This window comes from Scleropages formosus, chromosome 24, assembly GCF_900964775.1.
Source record: "Scleropages formosus chromosome 24, fSclFor1.1, whole genome shotgun sequence".
NCBI classification, from domain to species: Eukaryota; Metazoa; Chordata; class Actinopteri; order Osteoglossiformes; family Osteoglossidae; genus Scleropages; species Scleropages formosus.
In genome coordinates, this window is record NC_041829.1 from 10,423,856 (window position 1) to 10,446,417 (window position 22,562).

Consider the following 22,562-nt stretch of genomic DNA (forward strand, 5'->3'; position numbering starts at 1 on the left):
TTTCCACACTTGTGTCAGGACAGCTGGTAACATACTGCTTAGAGCTGCTGTCTTTGGATCCAAAAATTGTAGTAGTATCCTTGAGGAAGGTGCTTATTCTAAATCGCTCCAGTAACATTATCCAGCTTTATAAACAGGTAAATAACTGTAAGGTATTGGTAGACAGGTTGTCAGAACATCCTAAATTCTTTTTTCATAGCAGCTTCTTGTTGCACTGGCACTACCTTCACTAATTTGACTAACACTTTTCTCTAAAGCAGCTTACACTGTGAAGCAACTTGCAGTGATTTACCCCTTTCTACAGATAGGAAAGTGTGCTATAACACATTAGGGTAAACACCATCCTCTACAATACTTCAGAGAGGGGGATTTGAACCTATAACCTTTGGGTCTAAATGCAGCAGCTCTAACCATTATGCTACCATGTCCCTTAATAAACTTCCTACAAAGCTCAGTAACCATCCATCGTTAACAAGAGCTTGTCCCAAGAATGACCACCTTGTGTCTTGTTGCTATACTCACTCTTGCCATGGTGTAAGATCTGAGAGTTAAACTGCCACATGTGACAAAACCTCACATTTTCAGTATTGTTGTCCCTCACCCTGTTTTATTGCCTCTATATCGCTGTTTCTGCTTCAGTTAATGGGTTCGCCGTACAAAAACCTCAAGTTCTCTGTTTGGAAAGTGGTTTATTACTATTTTAATTTCTTTCTTTAACGACATACAAAGCCCTTACTGTAATACTGTAACTTAGAAATTCTTGGAAATCTAAAATATGCTCTTTCCCATTGATACGAATGCAGAAGACATTAAATAACCGTCTAAAACAAATATTTTTGTGAAATATCTAAATGCCTAAGACTGCACAGTACTGTATACTGTGCATGTTTTTGACTTACCTCATAAAAAGTCAATTATATCAACCTTTGGTATTGTAAGTATACTTATGCTAAGTACACTTGTGACCTCAAAACATGACTAGTTATGGCCAGTCCACAAACAACATTAAGTCCAATACCAAGTCCCTGCTTGTTGAAGATCACACAGGCCATTCTTCCTAACTACACCTCTCCCGGCGTTTCCATGGTTATTCTGGTGTTCGTTGCATTATATATGCCAACACAACTACAGGGTCCAGAAGCTGTACCCTCTCAAGCATTGACTTGGAAGAATAAGCACATGCAAACAAGATTAGTGAGTGAGCTAGTATGTATCTCCACATCCACCCATAGCCACTTTTGTAGGACAACTACAGAGACGAAGAAAGACCACCCGAATCAGGAATTCTGGTTATAACCTCAACATTAAGCATGGCGGTACAATCTACTCATCCCAGTCTGTACTCTTCTACCTGGAGCACAAGCACCTTACATTTACATTTATTCACTTAGCAGACACTTTTCTCCAAAGCGACTTACAATGGATACTATGTAGTGTTATTAGCCCACACACCTTATTCACCAAGGTGACTTACACTGCTAGATACACTACTTACAACAGGTCACTCATCCCTACATCATCATACTCATCCTTACCTGGCCACACTCCATGTCAGTGGCCAGTGAGGAACTTACTTACCACTATTTTGAGCTGTCATGGGGCACACACACACACCGAAACCACTTGTCTTGAATGGGGTTGCAATGAACCCGAGCCTAACCCGGCAACGCAGGGTGCCAGGGTGGAAGGGGAGGGGACACACCCAGGACAGGACACCAGTCCATCACAAGGCACCCCAAGCAGAACTGGAACCCCAGACCCACCATAGAGCAGGCACTGGCCAAACCTGCCAGGCCACCGCGTCACTGCGCCCCCCCGCCCCCATTTCCAACCATTTTGCCAAAACGGACGCCACCAGAAGGACAATGCTGAAGACAACGTACAGTAGCTCTCAAAATCCCATTGGTCCTTAAGCTCTCCGCTGCAGCAAGACATTATTTGCAGAACGGTACAATAGAGCCCTTAACACACATTGTACAGTTTTAACTAATAAAGTTAAACTAGTAAAGTTTAAGTAGCGCTAAACTAGGAGGAAAAAAACTCCCAAGATACTACAGCTTTGTTTAGCATACGGGGGCATGGTGGCATGGCATGTCTGGGGTTCGAGCCCTGCTTGGGGTGCCTAGTGATGGACTGGATCCCCATCCTGGGTGTGTCCCCTCACCCTTCGGACTTGCGTCCTGTGCTGTCAAGTAAGGCTCTGGCTTGCCGTAACCCTGCTTGTGACAAGCGATTGTTGACGATGGATGGATGGACGGCTGTTTAACATACAGTAGTTATTGCTAGCCCTATGGCAGGTGCAATTAAATATTACATAATTAAACACGTCTAAGGTTAAAGTTATTGCTATTCTTACATTCAGCTATCGGTAAACGTAATTTGAACACATTTCATTGAATGCTATGCTACACTCTTACATGTGAGCTTAGTGTGTGTTAATGTCTTCACAAGAAAACACACGTTATAGGTGAAGACAAATTTCCGGCAGAAGCCTGTTTCGAATGACAGGTTCATTTACGCGGAATTTTGCGAGTTCCGTTGATTTCGATGACGCACCAGCTTCGAAACTAATCGCATGAATGTGGTGAACCCGCTCACCTACGGCTCTCGCGCCGAGCTTATGCCCACGCTGTTGTGCTGCTCAGCTACTGTGATCCCCGTTAAGCAGATGACTCTTATCAGCTTGCTATCGAACCCAGATGGGGTCATTAACAGTCCATTCGCTAGACGTGTTGCAGATTGTTCTGTTTCTATGGAAATATTTTTTAGTGGAGCTGCACCACACCAGTGCTAAAGGAACCGAGTTTGTGACCTCGGGTTACTTATATGCCGATATTAACTTCCATATAAAACCATAGAAACACTAAATTCTTTTACGATTTGAGTAACTTTTTAGAAAGTTTAATAGAAACATTTTTTTTTTTGTTTTAAAGCAGAAGCAGCCATAGTTAAGGCAGGGGTAAATAACAGAACTGATGTGTTTTTACCACAATGGCCTGAGAGCCACTTCAGGGATATTTTTGGACTCACACACACACACATTTTCTGAACCGCTTGTCCCATACGGGGTTACGGGGAACCGGAGCCTACCCGGCAACACAGGGCGTAAGGCCGGAGGGGGAGGGGACACACCCAGGACGGGACACCAGTCCGTTGCAAGGCACCCCGAGCGGGACTCGAACCACAGACCCACTTGAGAGCAGGACCCGGTCCAACCCACTGCACCACCGCGCCCCCTATTTTTGGACTCATTATATTTTATGTTTCTACATAACGCACAGGTTTCACCTTCAAATCACTACTGGGTTACAGCTGGAAAGAGAAGAAAATCACTGTGTTGTTGCAGTGTTCACTCTTGGTGGACACACATATACCAAACTGTGTTCTAATTATACACACATTGACTGAAGCCACTTCTTCTGAGTGGGGTCACGGTGAGCTGGAGCCTAACCTGGCGACACAGGGTATAGGGTATAGGGCTGGAAGGGGAGGGGACAGTCCATCACAAGGCACCCCAGGGGGGACCCAAACCAAAGACCCACCAGAAAGCAGGGCCTGGACAAACTCGCTGCACCACCGCACCCCATCTGTTCTAATTCCAGATATACCAGTTTCCTACATATTCTATATACTGGTGTCAGTTAGTGGGACTGTGGCTGGTCTCAGTAGTGTGTGACTGGAGATCAAATGTTCTGTTTTAGGAAAATGTGTGTGTGTGTATGTATTTGAGCTTCTGAAAGAGGTTCCTGCCTCACAGTAAGACGTACGGTATGAGACACATAAATGTATGTAAGAGCATTAAAAGGCAACCTGCGAAGCCCCAGCAAACATCTGTGCTTGGTACTTCAGTGGCAGACAGTAAGAGGAGCCATGAAGCGAGAACAGCGAAAAGTCCCTTATGGTGTCAATTAGAGACTCGTGCTCTTAATACAAGTACAGTCCCAGAATCTTGAATGTGCACTTTCGTTTACATAAAAAGACGGCTCCGGAGAGCAGCCTGGATTCTATCGTAAGAACTATGTCCTACAGTATAAGGTGAGCGTGTGCCTGGACATGAGGGAGAACATCAGGCGCGTTCACACACTTGACAAGGGAAGTTCACCAAACAAGTGGATGTCATAAACACACACATTGTCAGAAACCGCTTGTCCCAAGTGGGGTCATGGGGAGCCGGAGCTTAACCCGTCGACGCAGGGCTGGGGGGACGACACACACCCCAGGCAGGACGCCAGTCCACTGCAGGGCACCCAAGGTGGGACTTGAACCCCAGACCCACCAGAAAGCAGGACCCAGCCAAGCCCGCTGTGCCACCACAACCCCCCCATGTAATAAACAGAGACTGCTAATGTCCTTTCGTTTGGTTGGCAGCCCACCGTTAGCTCAGCGCACCCTTGTAATGTCATGCAGGACATAACGGTATGAACGGTATATAACGGTAATGAAGGTACCTTTGAGAATTTCAGAAAATTTAAAAGCACTTTCCTTTAGCGTAAAGCCTCCTACAACAAAGTCGAGATTAGGTGACCAAAAGCAGTGTTAAAAAATAACTTGGGGTTTACTGAAAACATAAGCATTTTGAAAGCAAACTAAATGAGCAAGCGCCGAGTTGGCTTTCCTGTCCTTCCGTTGTGTATTTGGCAGTTGCAGTTGCTCCTTTCTTATCTCTATTCAAAGTGGATGTGCTCAAGCTTTATCAAACCGAGTCCTATGGGTCTCCAGCCCAACTGACTGTGTAAACTCCTACGTGACAGCAGTGGCCCTCACTACCCTTTGCCCAAACTGTTACTCGGTCGCCATGGCAACACTTCCTCACTCACTACTGGTTGACTCATGCAGAAAGCTTGTTCGGCAAATATCAATCAAATCAAATTTCAGTTTTTCAGTTTTTCAAGAGGCAGAAATTTAAACAATTCAGTTATCCACATGTTAACAGAGGGAACTTTAGGTGTAGACCACCATATTAGCAGACATTTCTTTATCAAATATGTAAGAGTAGTTAGTCAAGAAAGGAGTTTGGGTTGTGATTTAACAAGAGAATAGTGGGGAGAAAATCAATTTTTTTGTCTTATTTTAAAATTAAAAAAAAATGTCAAAGAATCCTTTGCAAAAAAAAATTACATTTCTTATTAAGAATCCTATTAAGGTCATAAATTGAAATGGCTGTATTTCGGAAGTGGCTTTCCTTCATCATTCGTTTTTCATTCTTTATCGAATTTTTAACAATTCCTTAGTTTTTATCTGAACCTTTTTTTATGATTTTGCTGTATTTCTTAAGAAGGTTCTTAAGTTTGTATGCTATCTTTTTTTTGTAAGATTTTTACCTAATATTGTTAAATCTTTCCATAATGTACAGTATTGCAATGACCCGTGTTACTGTTTCGAGCAGGAAATGTGTTTATTGTACTTGGTTAGCGTTTGGTGACGCACGGGGAATATAACGGGGTGTTTGCGTCTGCCAGGGGGGAGAAAGAGCAGACAGCCTGGGGGCGCTAAGCGGACCGGGAAGGCCGGCCAGACGCACAGGTCCTGCAAAAAAAAGGGGGTCCTCGGACCGAGAGCGTTATTTCCCTGTGTTCGAACAAAACGTTCGAAATGAACGCTGCCTCTGCGTCCTTCTTCTCCCCATCCAAACCCACGGCGCTACGTACCACAGTATTTTAAGCAGAAATAAATAAAAAAAGGAAAAAGGTTTCATTCCAACACTATCTGATATTACAGCCGGTTTACTGTGATGAATCATACATACAGCACATGAATACAAAAATGCACTACAAAATTTATAGAAAAATACAAACGAAAATAGTTTTAATATTACATACAACACAAAAATACATGTGAGGTGTAATGCTGAAGGAAAGGTGAACATCGGTAAATATAGACACACTCGATGGAAAAGAAATCCGAGTCTTTAAGCGGGTGCAAATCCTTCAAAGCTTTCAGCTTCGTTGGGACCTGCCGAACTTTCTGTTCTTGTTGGTCACCTGATAAGTTTTTGTTTTTGATGTTTCATCCATATCATAAACAGCTTTTTTTATTATTTTGCCAAGTTACAGGATATATTTTGGAATAGGTATGACAACCGAGGTAAAACCTTCATTCAGACAGCATTACTTCTACTAAAAATTGAAACGGGGAAAGACGTCCGAGAGGCTAGGTGCTCTTTAATCTTCTTAATTAGCGGTCAGATGTTCATATCTAGAAGGCGATTGAGATCGGGAGTCACAAAGACACCTGGGTATCTAAAACCAGATTTTGCCAAAGGGGAAACACCAGGCAGAGTTAAGAGTGATCATGAATTTTATGGCCAGAGATTTTGAGACCTTAAATTTATAACCTGAAAGTCTACTATAGTAGGATATCACATTTAATACTGCTGTGACTGATGTTTCGGGGTTACTCAGGTATAACAGTACATCATCAGCATATGGAGAAATACGATGGTCCTCTGCATCTGTATGCTTTGATTGCTCCTAATAGCTTATGTCATCATTAAGTGTGAACAGTAATAAGGAGAGAGAGCAGCCTTGCTGGCACCCTCTTCCAGAACCTTCTTAAGAAACACTGTCTGACAGAAAGCCGTTTGTGTTAACTTGTGCCAAATGATTTGAAAGAAAAAAGGCTTAATTAGGCTGGGAAGGTTATTACCCATTTTAAGTCAAGTCCCATTTAAGTAATCCAAGACAGCAAATAAGAAACACCCTTCTATTCTTTCAGAAGATGCTTTTTTTGACTTAGAATGTTGAGGTTACAATTATTTACCCATTTATAGAGCCAGGTAATTTTACTAGAACAGTTTTAGGATAAGGACCTTGCTCAAGGGTACTACAGCCAGAGGTGAGGCTTAAACCTGCAACCTTCAGGTCTAAAGGCAGTAGCACTACTCCTGTGCTACCAGCTGTCTAATAGACATTGAGAGAGACTACTAGAGCTGGTTCTTGATTTCCTAAAATGAAGTTCATAATATTCGAGGCACGATGTACGTTATCGGAGCTTGTCCTGGCTTTAACAAATCCCGTTTGATCACATTTTGTGATGTATTCAATGTACCATTTAAACCTGTCCTCAAAAAGATGAGAGCTGTCAAAGAAAATCAAAGTATTTTGTACTGCAAGTAGCTTTTATTCAGACTGTATAGTCTAGCATAAAACACATACACACAAATGAATAATACATATCTGATAAAGAGTTTGAGTCACCCTTACGATAAAGTTAACTGTCCTGTTGTCTGTAAAGATGCTATTGTGCCACTGTATGTAACACATACAGAAACGGTACGCTGTTCTTTGTTTTAAATATATGAATGTTGCTTCAGAAGTGTCTCAGCCCTCCACTACTATCACATACAAGAGTCTTCAGAAATGACTGATTTTTCCAGGCAAAAAGCTGTAAATACAGACATTGCAATGAATGAGTTTCAACCTTGAGCTAAGCAGCAATGCCACAAGGATCCTTGAAGTCCTCTTAGTTGTACTGGCATCATCTAGGATGCTGAAGAACATTTTCTGAATACATCCAGAGGTCACTGGTGCCCCTACAGCCAAGTGTACATGCACAGAAAAGTGCACAGGCAAGAATATTCACCAGGGGCTGTGAGTGAGTTTAAATGTGTTCTCCAGTATATTCAGGATTTTCATAAACAAGCAAAGACACACAGTTTTGGCATAATACAGGTATAAGGATATGGGAAAGACACATGTTCTTGCTGTGACCAGGTTCATCCACCGCTGCACTGGCACAGTCTCTTTAGCCTATAATTTGTGGCTCCAGGAAGAACGTGCTATGGGATGAGCCACTGCCACACATTAAGCACTATTTTGTTACTACTTTCAAAAGAGCAAAATTTAAAAAGCATTTCTTAGAACATTGTTAGTAGGAAGATACTGTGAAATCCTGCAACAGGACCTTTAAATACATTTCCAGGAATTTTAAATACCATGCTGCCTCATTGCTGGTTTCACTTGTTAATGATCCCCACCCAGGACCCAAACACAATAATTGCCTCCTGGTTCAGCTCTGACTGAGTTTCCAGAGATGTCCGTGAGAGGAAGGGAACTTAAGTGTGTTGCGAACCGGTGAAAAAAATGTACTGTGTTGAAAGGCCAAAAGCCTGACTATAACAGAGATACCTGGTGTCAATTAGTTATTTATTATTTCATAGATTTTTTTTCTTCACAGCAGCTTACAGTGTCTAGTTGCTTACACTGATTTACTCATTCATACACCAGGGTCATTTTTATTGTGCCAATTCAGGGAAACTACACTGATAAAGGTACTAAGGGTGGCCCAATGAGTAGCGCTGCTGTCTCACCGCATCTGGGTGACGTGAGAGGACGTGGGTTCAATCTCTGCTCAATCTGTGTGGAGTTTGCATGTTCTCTTCATAGGTTTCTTCTGGATGCTCTGGTTTCCTCCCACAGTCCAAAGACATGCTGTTCAGATTCCCCCATAGTGTGTGAATGACAGAGAGAGAGTGTGTGTTACACTGATGTATGGATGAGTGACCCCTTGTAAGTAGTGTATTTAGCAGTGTAAGTCACTGTGGTGAATAAGGTGTGTGGGCTTGTAACACTACATAGTATCCCTTGGAAGTTGCCGTGGAGAAAAGTGTCTGCTAAAAAATATAAATGTAAATGTACTACAGCAGGAAATTAGATTTGAACCTTGGCCTTTCAAGTGCAAAGTAAGGGCACTAATGACTATAGCACCTGCTGCCCAGTTCTGCCACTCATACAAGCAAGACAAAAACATAGAGTGCTTAAATGCAGAAAGGATTAACTAAGGTCATTAATTCTCAGGCATTACTATTTGTTGGCAAGTTACTTGGCTGCCTGTTCCAGATCAGCCTCCCTGAGGGTGGTGTGTCAACCATCAGTCTGGGCGGCTCCATATTATTATCCTCTCTAATGTGGCTTAAAACACCTACTGTACCATTCACTTGAGAGGATGTATTTTACTCCACCTAACTCTGCTTTCCCTTATCGAAATTAATGTGTGCACTCCAACACAGAAATGAACCTTGCTTGCGTGTACACAGCCTTACACACCTTCACTCTCTTCCTCATTGGGCACACACGGCATTCCCATGTAGTCACTGTGCACCATAATCGTCATTATCCTTATCAGGAAATAACAGAATATAAAATAAAAATACTGTATAATTCTCCGTATAGATCTACATCATCTGTTTTTGTATGTTGCATAGTTATTTAATTTTTTTTACCTACTCATTTACAATATTGTACAGTCTGCTCCATAATCCAACAGCCATTTGCGGTAGACTAGGGTTTAGAATAATCATACTGAGCCTTTCTTTATTTGTTTGTCTCATAAGAGCAATGCCAGAGTGGCTATCAGGGGAAGTGGGACTTCTGCTGGTGGACCAGTGAGGTTTTGACAGAGTAGACAGAACATTACAGGTGGCAACTACCAGCAAACCTGAGCAATGGAGTTGCCAATTTTCATATTCAGCCTCTGTATCACATACACAAAGATACATGGAGACACACACACACACACACACACACACACACACACACACACAAGTAATTCGCAGCCAAAATTCATTGTATAGCCAGGTTCTCATTATAAATTTAGGGGCATAATAACCACCCCCCCTCCCATACTGGTACAGCCAAAGATGAATCCTCATTGGTCAACTTCTGCTGACATGGTGCATTACAATATGACATTTTCATTTTTTTGAGGACATATTTCACAGTCAGCAACTAAATTAAAGATTGAGAGGTATAAGCCATGGGGGTCGCATGTCCTGTTTGAACCTTTGAATCCGTATTAAACAGTTTGTCTAAAACTTCTAGATGTTACTGTAATCCAAAAAGGCACTATAAAATGTAACTAGAAACAATAACTAAAGCATATAAAATCAGAAAAAAAAATATTGACAACGGCATGCAGAGAATGAACTGTCTGCCCTGTCACGGTGCGCAGGCTTGCGGAGGCCTTAGTCCACCCCTCCAGGCATGACGCGCTGGTACTGGAGAACATGTCTGCATGGATAACAGAGCCCACCAAGCCGGTGCCAACCATCGCTCTGCAAACTAATCTCTCCACCAAGCATGGTAGGTGCATGCTCCCTAGGGAGACCAGGCATCCTACAAGAAAAGACGACTCTGACCGATTGAATGCACTGATGCAGGGCAGGACCCCGCTGTTGGCCTCCCGCCGGAAGATGTTCCACGTTCGACCTCAGCCGAGGCCTCCTCCAGGCTCTCAGGAGTAGTGAGGCTCACATGCTGCTGGAGCTGCTCCAGTGCAAAGGCTGTGAGGGAACTGGATGCCTGCCACCAGCGTTCCCAAGCGCTCCCCTCTTTCACTGGAGCTCACCAGAAGACAGCTGCGATTAAAGTATAGTTCTTCCCATCACCCAAAAAAATGCTTCAGGGTGGCCATCAGTGCAGACAGCTGACAGCCCGGTTCGTGTCTGATGTCCAACAGGACACTTAGTACCTTGCCCTCCTGCGCGAGTCCCAGCTGCCACTGTGGTTGATGCACTCCAGCCGCTGCTCTGCACTGCCAGCTAGAGTTGTCCTTCATACATTTCCCATGGCTTGGGTCTGGAACTGGAATACAGCGGCTGTGGAACTGGCCAAGACGGGAGCTCTGCTACTGCTGACATTTTCTGCACTGAGGAAGGCAAACCGGCACAATAGCAGCAGTGATCTGTCCGTTTTCTCATGGCTGTCAGTTCTCAGGAGAACTTTGCTTGCTTCTGCCACCTCCTCAATGTGCTCCTCCAGTCCTGGTGACTCTTCTTCCAGTCATCCCAGAGGACTCCAAGCTTTGGCCCTCCTTTTCCATACATGATGGATCAAAACTCTATATTTGTTCAGGTGGTCCATCAAGTTGCTATTGCCATCACCTCAACTCTGACACACATGTAACAACCTTCCTTGACCATGCTCTGGGCAGCATTACTAAAAGAGAGGTCAGGAGACACAACTGAAGGAACACATGTTATTTCACCTCAGCATGATCTGACACAGACATATACAGAGAACACACAAACACCCAACCATATTCTATTGAACACAGAGGACAACCCAAGCATCAATAATCGCCCCATAACTCCCCTCAACGGTTACGCAACAAACTATGTCTACAGACCTGGAAACCAATGCATTATGGGACAGCCACAGCTGAACCAACTGGAGCTATAACATGGTAGGCGATATAAAATAATTTTACAAATATTGTATGCTGGTTACCCAGGGGCTGCGGTGGTGCAGTGGGTTGGACCACAGTCCTGCTCTCCGGTGGGTCTGGGGTTCGGGTCCCGCTTGGGGTGCCTTGCGACGGACTGGCGTCCCATCCTGGGTGTGTCCCTTCCCCTTACGCCCTGTGTTACCGGGTTGGCTCTGCGACCCCGTGTGGGACAAGCGGTTCTGAAAATGTGTGTGTGTGTGTGTGTGTGTATGTTGGTTGTCAACTATGCAACATGCTAGCTAATTGTTTTCGTGCTAAAAAAATTCCACCTGCCATTTTTATTTGAATAAACCGCAGCACAGCAGTCTTCAGATGCATGTCTGAATCCAGCTCAGGCATCGTGGGCTTTGAATATTCTCCTCGTTGGCACACCAGAAAAACATTTTTTTACGTATGTCATTTTGGAGAAAGCGGCTGCCAAATGAATGTAAAAGAGTGGTCGCTATGAGTCATCCCACCCCAGCTCTGCGGAATCGTTTCGATTTCTCCGCTTTGCTGATGTAACTTAGTCAGCAGGCAGGGCCATAGGAGGACCCGCTTTCAGCTCAGGCGTTACACACTGCAGAAATTACACAGCGATTAATAAAAAGACAACAAAGTAGCAAAAATATAATTTTCCATCAGTAAAAACTAAGCCAAAACATACAGTAAGTACAGTAGTCTCCACAGTTGGCAACTGGGCTTTTCCTCCTACTTGGTCACCTCATCGTTGTACGAAGATAAAAGATAAAGAATCTCTGTTGACATGAGCGTGGACACTCCTAAATTTGAGAAAGTACCACATAAGAGAAAAAAAGCGGCTTATTTGAGCACAGCTGAAGGCAATTATTGAAGTTGTGAAATAAGATGCTTTAACGTGTCTCTGCATATTTCCATTTGCAATTTTGATAAGACTGTGCCCACCTAAAGCAGTCATTTTCTTCGGTCATTTTATAATTCTCTGGTTCTCAAGCAGCAGTGTACAAAGGAATTGCATCTGACACCTGCGTCAAGTTGGGGTCCTTAGCTTTGGCGAGCAAACACTTTACAGTCTCCACGTGGCCATCTGCTTCACCACTGCGTCGAGCACGATCCAGGCTGTTGGTGATACGACAGAGCCCGTAGTCGCCTGCAAAGTGTGAAAACTGTTGGCTAGAAAACCGAGGTCCGTTATCAGAAAAGAAGATTTCTGGTATGCAATGACGTGAAAACACAGATTCAGGCTGGATCGGTAGCTGAATCGAATCTGTGCCGATCTCGCTCGGGCCGACTAATTTACCCCCTGCTGTTTCTGAATCGCCTGTACACTTTTGACGGCTGCCAACTTCTCTCCTTACTGCAACAGCACACAAGAATCCGCAGTGGAAGTAAGTTGTTTGAACACTTTTATTTAAACACCCACTCTGAAAAGTCCATACGTCTGCAATACCATAGACATTCGACCCCCGTAATTATGACCTCCGACCCCCATAACGTGCTTGCGTCATAGTAAATCGGTGCATGTACATTTCACAGAAACAAGTACCATTTACACTACATCCATTTATGTGAGTCTCTTCTTTTGGGCTGTGCTTCCCCGCTAATATTTGCTGCTTTGTACAGCTGCGGTGCAAACCAACCTGCTCGTTTCAATTTATTCACCATGCGACCAGAAATATCAAGGCACATGCCGACGATCCGATACACTGTATTATTTAATAAGTGAAATATTGTGATTGCACTTACTGCTTTCTTATCAACCATCATTTCTGCCAAAATTACGACTGCAAGGAAGATGAGTTCCTTGGCTATGAGGCTCCACAGGTAGTAGCACAGCAGGAGCTTCCAGTGCTTCGGCTGACACGCTTCTGGCCATCTTCAATTTGCTTCGACTTGAATTCAGACGCTTTTGTTGGAAAAACAACAGTCTTACAATCCCTGGGGCAGGGGCAGTTGTGCCCCGATTCTCAGAAATAAGTCGAACCTGTTTGTTGTGGGTGTCGGACTCTGTCAAGGCTGTGTTTTGTCTCCACTCCTGATTATAATTTTCACGGACGGGACATCAAGACACAACCGAGGCTCAGAGGGGGTCTAATTGGAGGGACTCAAGGTTGCATTTCTGCTACTCGTAGACGACGTTGTACTTTTGACCTCGCCTGTCTGTGACCTTTGACGCACACTTGAATGGTTCACTGCTCAGTGTGGAAAGGCTCATTCTAAATCAGCACCTCCAAGTCTGAGGGAACAACTTTCCCTAGTGTAGGAGTAGAGAATGTAGGTTCACGTAGACAAGAGAATGCAGTTAAGTTGTTAGTTCTTAGTTGTTAGTTGTTCTTAACTGCAGTTAAGTTGCAGTTAAGTTGACTGCTGCTTGACATCAGTTTCAGTTTATTAAAATTATAATCCTCTAGAATCCATGAGATTCACAACCATGGAGCCATATTATGACAGGACTGAGGCTTCAGACAGAGCTCAAGGACTACTGGAAAGTCTACATACTTATCTTCACTTGTGGTCATGAGCTTTGGGGTAATGCAAGAAAGAATGAGATTGCAGATACATACAAGTGGCCAAAATGAGGTTTATCTAACAACTGCTGGGCTCACTATCTGTGACAGAATGAGGAGCTTGGCAATCTGGGACAGCCGTGGAGTAGAGTCACTGCTCCCTCCCTTGAAAAGAGTCAACTGATGGGCTTGTGGACTGTCGTAAGAATGCCCTCATTTGGCGCCGCTGAAGTCATTCCAGGGACATCCGGGGCAGACCCAGGACATGCTGGAGAGATTACATGTCTTGGCTGACTTTGGAATGCCTGGGGCTTCTACAAGAGGAGCTGGAGATCATTGCTGGGGAAAGGAAGACTTGGGCCTGTCTGCTCAACCTGGAATCACTAAGACCCTCAGCAGGACAAGAAGAAGATAACTGAGTGACAAGTGGCAGAAAGAAGGGTGACACACAATACCCTTGTGTGGTGCACACAACAATACACAATACACCCACAGGTTACTTTTGCATTTGTGTTGCATCACTGATTTGATTTTGAGATTTTTATACATAGACATAGACCTGTACCACTTGTATCACATCTTGCAACAATGTATAAAATTATAACCACAGCTTCAGCAACATACTTCTGCCAGTTGATACACTGTCCAGAGTAATAAGTAATATAATCAGTTTCGTTTCAGAGAAAAGCTGCGTTTTAAACCCTTAAAAGATGAAAAACAATAAAAATAAAACATTCAAAATTTCTTAACCATGGCACAGTTTTTGACAGATAAGTGAAAATCCAGATCACGTGAGGTATATAGCTGCATTTCTTTTCACATATTTTTTAAGGTTGTTGCAGATCCATGCTGTAATAATTATATTGTAAGTTCAGAGACAGTCTCGACCAATCGCAAGCTTCAATTAAGATCAATATAGATCACAAGTAGCACATTGAGTACTTTGACTAATATCTCTTCAGTACTATAATTAATTTACTTACAATTTACTTTTTTCTTTAAAGCATTTCTATGTTAAACAAATGAAAAATTATATACTCATTTACACCGCATTGTAATTTTTACTGCCATTTTCAATAAGTAGTTTGATCAAAGGCACTACAGCAGCTGATGGGACTTGATGCTGGGTCTTATTTATATATTTTTTTCAGCTGATGCTTTTTCCCAAAGCAGCTTACAATGTTGAGACACCTGCAGTTACTTTCCCATTTGTGGGACTTTTCACTTGAGCAACTGGGGGTAAGTACCACAGCCAAACGTGAGGGTCAAACCCGTGACCTTTGCGCCTAAAAGTAGCAGCTCTAACCACTATGCTACCAGCCGCCCCTACTTAACACCTCTTTTTCTTCAAAGTGATGTATAACTCAGTAAACAAAAGCACATTTCACCAACAGACAAAGTGCTTTAGTTACAGACACGGTTTTCAAACACAGCGAGTTTGTCCAATACCACTGTTTCTGCCACAGTACACGAAATGAGCAGCTGCATACAGATCTGAGTCTGGCGAAATGCAAAAGTGATCAGATTACGTGATTAATTTATGGAGGCGTTTATTTTGATTTACGGAGCTGTTAGGAGAGAAGTGGGTCTGAGAGAGATGCAATGTGATGGCTTTAACGAGTACACTGCTTGCTACCAATTAATACTAAATATTATAAATACAATATAACCATGTAACTATTAGCTCAGTTGTTAATATCATATAAACAGCTTTAGTAACATTAACCCTTACATTAGTGTAATGAAGCCTTAATCTTTCGATCAAATGAAGATCATTTACCATCAACCATTAGGCACAGACACTAATCATGGGAAAATGCATTTCTTTACATCATAACCATTAGTGAGCTAAAGTATCAAAATGTCTCCATCCAGTGTACCGGGTACCGTGTTTTACTCCCCCTTGCTTCCTGGACAGACCCCGGTGCTCTGCAACCCTGCACTGGACAAGTGGTTTCTGACAATGAACGAAACCGTTGAAGAAAATATAACCTTAAAAAGGAAGCTACAAGCAATCTTTATGCCACAAATATTATGAAGTATGTTAGCGTTATTGCTGTCAATCACATTCATTCACATTTGTGTTTACGTGGATTTGTTTAAAAATTTCTTCTAGTATCCAGGGAATTGTTTTGGATCTTTTAAGATAGTTCATCAATCATTTGCCAGTGACGTAAAACTCTGCTAGCAAAGTAATCATGTTAAACCTCATCATGCACATAGTCACTTTCCTGTCCATACCCTATAGTGTAGAGTACAGCAATTTAAGTACCTAAAAGCCCTTTCGTGTAGTAGAAAAATTCTTACATGGCAAATACAGCATATCAGCTTGTTAAAGCATTTAAATATTTTCAGGCCTGTCCAGATTTCCTCACTGAGAATGCATGGCCTGTGAAGGGGGCAGAGGAAATACAGAACACTTGTGCCAGTCAGCAGAACACCACCCTACTTCAGTCTGGATGTGTATCATAGGCACATTCCTGGGTAAGACAGACAGACAGACAGACAGACACACACACTGTCTGAAACCACTGATCCCAAGCAAGGGTCATGGTGAGCCAGAGCCTAACCTGGCAGCACAGGACACAAGGCTGGAGGGGGAGGGGACACACCCAGGACAGGATGCCAGTCCATCACAAGGCACACCAAGCAGGACTTGAACCCCAGACCCACCAGAGAGCAGGCGCAGGCCAAACCCACTGCATCCCCCTTCCTGGGTAGGAGTATAATGCAATTCAGTATCATTTAGACAGCGCTCCAGTACATGTTAGACTTGAACAGGCACAATTTATTCACTGCTTTTTAACCTGCTTGAAACAAAGAAGGCAGACGAGTCAAAACAGAGGACTGTAACAACAGCTGTCTGCGTTGGTGTTGGCTTCGTATCGGTTTGAAACCAGCCCTTTGTCTTCTGTCCGCAGATTGCCGGACTTGTGGAAACAGAGAAAGCTCGGGCCGTGGGAAGCATGTGGGGCAGAGAGGGAAGAGCAGCGGGAACCTGCGGACCACATGGCTGTGCCCACTGGCACAGTAAACATTCTCATGAACAGTATTAGGGAGGAACTAAGGGACAGCTGGTAGTGTTGTGGTTAGTGATACTACCCTTGGCTCAAAGGTTGCAGGTTCAATCCCCATTTCCAGCTGTACTACCCTTGAGTAAGGTACTTACCCTAAAATTGCTCCAATAAAAACTACTCACCTGTAAAAATGGGTAAATAATTGTAAGCTGCCTTGGTGAAAAGTGTCAGCTAAATGAATAAACGCACATAAGGTGCCATGGAAGACAGTGAAACATTAGCACAGGGATCCAATGTACCTGTCCACTGACAGCTTTGGGTATGTGAACATCCTGGGCCACTCACATCTCAGCACCATGGAGCTCAATAAGGCTGAAACAAGTGGGTGGTCACAAAGGACAGGTATATTACAACTGGGTGACAAACTAGTTTTTTTTCTAATGGATAATGCAGCTAAATGTGTGAAAAAACAGTAATACAGAACCCTTGAGTCTTTTCATTTACATTACCTGTTTAATTTAAATCAAGTGCAGCATGTCCTCCACTTGCAATAGAGTTGCGCTCCAAGGGCCCCATCGTAAGTCGACTTTGTTATCCAAAATCCCCCCATATTCTATTATACGGGGATGGAGTGGGACTCACTGTCAGCCCAGGAGCTGCACTCTGCAGATGGGCCCTTAGTGGTAATGAAGAGTGAAACACTATAATTGATATGTAACTGTACCTATACCTAATACGGTATTCCATGGGACAAGTTGCACAGTGATATATAAAAAGGAAAAACACACATTGTCTGAAACCACTTGTGCCAAGCAGGGTCACAGCAAACCAGAGCCTAACCCGGCAACACAGGGTGTAAGGCTGGAGGGGGAGGGGACACACCCAGGACAGGATGCCAGTCCATCACAAGGCATCCCAAGAGGGACTGAAACCCCAGACCCACCAGAGAGCAGGACCCGGCCAAACCCACTGCACCACCGCACCCCCTAAAAAGGAAAAAGATTAACACATTCTAATATCTGAAGATAGTAACCTGAAATTAAACATTTATATGACATTTTTTTCTAGACTGACTAACAGTGTTAAACTACTTACATTTATATAGCTGGGTAATTTTAAGAGACCAATTTTAGGGTAAGCACCTTGCTCAAGGGTACTACCAGTGGAGGTGGGATTTGAACCTATATGCCTAAAGGCAGCAGCTGTAACCACTACGCTACACTGCCACACTACTCTGCCTTGTCACTTTCTCAGGAAACTTTTGACACAGGCTGTCCCACATTAAAAGATACATACAGTGGTTGTCTCAGTAGGTGACTGGTCTTTGCCATCTTGTTGGTCAAATAATTTCCCAAAGACATAATGGTCTCTTCGTCCGTTTACAGGAGCATGAATGTGCCCAAGTGCTCCTGGGTGTGAAAGCTCCCTAGTTTGTTCTTCACAAACTCAACAGTGGAGAAACAGTACAAGTACTGCTACACAATGCAAATATACTGGAACATTCATGAAAAAAAAAGGCTTACCTGAGAACAACTGACTTCACTTGTCCTGTGACCCTGAGAAGGAAACTGACTGATTGACCAGAAATCTTCTTGAAATTATGAAAAAGACATCCATATCTCATTTCCAATAACACTGTACACATCTACATTTAGTTGAGACTTTTCCTCAAAAGCAACTTACACTGTTAAGGCTACAATTATTTACCCATTTATACAGCAGGGTAATTTTAGGTAAGTACCATGCTCAAGAGCTCTAGAGCCAGAGTAGGGGATCAAACCAGTGACTTTTGGATCCAAAGGCAGTAGCGCTAATCACTACACTACCAGCTGTCCTGGAAGCCAACCACTTAGGTCAAGATCTAATGTTGCCCTGTTATGTTCAGCAATCATTCTCAAACACTATAATACTCCAGCTTTCAACCAGTGCAGTATGGACTCAGCAACCACTCACATGGTTTTCATAGTAAAGGAGGGTACAACGCTTGTTTACCATTGCCTTATTCAGTTTTGCATTGCAAACATTCAAAGTGTACACATCCAGAGTAGGATCTGAACTTGAGGCAAGCAGCAGAGCCTGGAGGTACTGGTGTTACCCGCTGCACCATCACATTGGGAGTTATGAAGAGAGAAATGACAGGTGGATTTTTTCCTGCAAAACAACAAACTGGTATATTGCACAGGTTCTCGACAGTAATCTGCTTGATTCTGTGAACCTCTTCATTCTCGTCCGATCCAGTTGCGTTTACACCGTCAGTTCTGATGCGGATCTTCGTGTACGGCTGGTTCTCGACTCACAACAGACGTGACTTACGAGCGCTGAGAATTACAGCAGCCGTCTCCATGCATCCATCCAGTTTCAATGGGTGGCAAAAGACAGGGAAGGGTGAGGTACAACCTGGACAGGATCCCAGTAACACCCATCTCATTAAGATTATTACATTATTTTCAAGAAACAATATTTGGATGTAATTTACAACGAGGGCTGCTCTATCTGCTGAAAAACAGATCTGGTAAGATCCCTGGGCCCATAAGTAGATTCCTTCCTGAAACCATGAGAGAGCTCATGTGGAGAAGCCACTGAGAAAAGGACCATGCTGAACTTCGCTGTTGGGTGTATCTCCTTCAGGTGCAAGGGGAAGCAGGAGGGTACAAGTATGAGCTCTCACCTTGTATAAGAAGGGTCCAGTCTGAATCCCACCTCCTGCTGATCAAGGTACATACCCTGAACTGACACAGTAAAAATTACCTGGCTGTACAAATGGGTAAATCACTGTAAATCGCTTCCACGAAAAGTGTTAAACAAACAACATAAATGGATGAACACGAGAAGCTCTGCAAACAGGTGAAGATCTTGTACGCTGATGTAAAGGCCTCCATTTCCAAAGGTGACAAAGTCCCACTGAACACTGTGTTGCTTCAGGAAATATATTTCAGCGGGAGTCTCCACTGCGCCTTCGTAACAACTCCAGTGTTAGTGTGAGAACACGGAAACGTCACCAACGCAGATGGCCGACTCCTTTCAACAAGCACAACAGGTGTGGAGGCCTATATGTGTTAAACTGCTTAATTATTTATTTGAGCGTCACAATTTTGCCATGTGACATCGGCGAGGGACCGACACACCGCTTCTTTTCTATTCTCGAGGCTCATAGGAGTTTCTCTGGAAGGGGGGTATTGACATCTAGACCTACTGGTTGGTCAACTGGGCCTGGGGTAAAAAATGCTGTACCTTCGCTATTCACTGTTTAATCACATGTAGTACTTTATTCTCGGTCAATCACTTTTTCCCTCGAAGAGGCCATCTTACACATATCTCAAGCACATTCCCTTTGTTTCACAAATTCCTTTATAATGACATCCCACCAGTAGCATGGTGGCACAGCAGTAGTGCTGCTGTCTCGCAGTGCCTGGGTGGTGCGAGAGAACATGAGTTTGATCCCTGCTCAGTCTGTGTGGAGTTTGCATGTTCTCTGCATAGGTTTCTTCTGGGTGCTCTGGTTTCCTCCCACAGTCCAAAGACATGCTGTTCAGGTTCACCAATTGTGTGTGAGTAATAGAGAGAGTGTGTTCCACTGATGGATGAGTGACCCTTTATAAGCACTGTATCTAGCAGTGTAAGTCACCTTGGTGAATAAGGTGTGGGATGATAGCACTACGTAGTATCCATTGTAAGTTGCTTTGGAGAAAAGCTTCTGCTAAGTGAATAAATGTAATGAGTTGCAGGACCCTCATTATAGGCCTCAGCTAAGGGTTTTGACTCAAAATATGGCCCCGGGAAATGGCCAGTGTTTGTGTAGTGCCGAGACACACCCGATGTCCCCATCAGTGCTCCATGTTCCCAAGGACCACACTAAATCAAGAGCCCGAACTCCCACACTTATGGCACATGGAAATATTAAGGAAGGACTGTGAATTGTTGACGTCCAACATTTCCGCTTCGGATCAGGGGCGTCTCCTTTACATAAATCGGTCATTAATGCCTGGCACATTTGTATTGCACACAAAAAGGCACACCCTGGAGCCTTGTGATTCACCACTGATGATCCACACGGGGCCTTTTATTCAGAAAAAAACTGTCCCAGTCCATATGAACTAGCGACAAACTGCCGAGCACATATTACTGATCCCTTTCACACAGCCTTCCAACAGAGTGCAACACAAAGGTGCCACATGGTCCGGGTGACAGGATCATTAAATACCCATATAAATTTTTAATAGGTAACACGGAACATGGTGTATAAGCCAGCTCTGCGAGAAAAGCAGGGTGTAATGGAAGAGGTACACAACTGATACGAAAAATATTGAATTAGGTTCCAAAATATCCAAAAAACATGTCAGAGGCAACACAAGTCATGCATGCAGACAATATGTCATGAAAATACACTGCAAAATGATTGTTGTTTGCCACACAAGACCTTAAACTGTTCTTCTTCAAAATTATTGTAATTAGTTGCAAAACTACAAAACTATTTTTACTGTAACAAGTGTATATTCTCACTACTTTTTTCATCCCAAAAGCAACTTTAAGAAGCCAGATGACGAATAACGACCAAACAAGGTGCACCGTTGCTGTAGCAATAAGCAGGGTCACCAGATGCTCAGCGCAACAATTCTTTAAAGAAATTATAATCATGTGTCGGCCACTCTTGATTTAGCAAACAATATCCATAGCAGCAGTGGTGCTTGAACGTTTGTGATCTATTTTCTCTATTTCTGCATAAATATGACCTAAAATGCGATCAGATTTCCGCTCAAGTCCTAAGCTACATAAGGAGAATCCAACTAAACAAATGAGACAAGAACATTATACTTGTACGTTTATTTATTGAGGAAAATGATTCAATGTCACATATCTGTGTGGGGCAAAAGTATGTGAACCTTTGCTTTCAATAACTGGTGTGACCCCCCCTGGTGCAGCAATAACTGCAACTAAACATTTCCAGTAACTGTTGATGGATCCTGCAAATTGCTCTGGAAGAATTTCAGCCCGTTCCTTCTTACGGAACAGTTTCAACTCAGGGATGTTGGTGGGCTTCCTAGCATGAACTGCCCGCTTCAGGTCCTTCCACAACATTTCTATAGGGTTAAGGTCAGGACTGACTCGGCCGTTCCAAAACACTAACTGTCTCCTGTTCTTTCGTTTTAGAACTTGCGGGAAAACCTAATCACGTTTTAGGTCATATTCATGCAGAAACAGAGAAAATTCTAAAGGGTTCACTAACTTTCAAGCACCACTATGCATGAAAAACATGACACTACACACACAGTCTGAAGCTGCTTCTTCTGAAGTGAAGTGGAGCCTAACCCAGAAACACAGGGGACACACCCAGGAGGGGACACCAGTCCATCACAAGGCACCCTGAGCAGGACTTGAACCCCAGACCCACCAGAAAGCAGGACCTTGCCAAACCTGTTGTGCCACCCCCCCCCCCCGACAAACCCTTTTGGATTAAAGCATCATTCGATTGTTTTCCAGATGTCAGTCAAACAACAGTATTTCACCCAAATATTAATGTTTGTAATGGCAGAATGAAAGGGAAGATAATACATAAAACACTTCTGCAACACACGTTTATGAGTAATATTATTGTGTCTTTTCTGAGCTCCGTGGATTGAGTAGATAAATATCCAACCAAGGCGGAGCCGGCAAGAACTTTATTGATTATGATTAAAATGTAACACTGCAGCTATCGAAATATATAATTACTAAACATTTGGTTGAATCAGATAATAACAGTTATACAATAATTTTCAAACGATAAATTTAAGGTTGATACCAGTGGAAACCATGTAATACCGGCGTGTAGTCCAATCAATGAGTCTTTGATTACAGTAACAAACAAGTTGTTTTCATT

The 22,562-nt window shown here is 43.3% G+C and overlaps 1 protein-coding gene across 1 annotated transcript in view; it reads right to left on the bottom strand.

Moving 5' to 3' along the window:
• Positions 1–22,562, bottom strand: part of LOC108936601 (adenylate cyclase type 5-like) — a 62,943-nt gene that overhangs the window by 38,562 nt on the left and 1,819 nt on the right. The window lies entirely within an intron of this gene.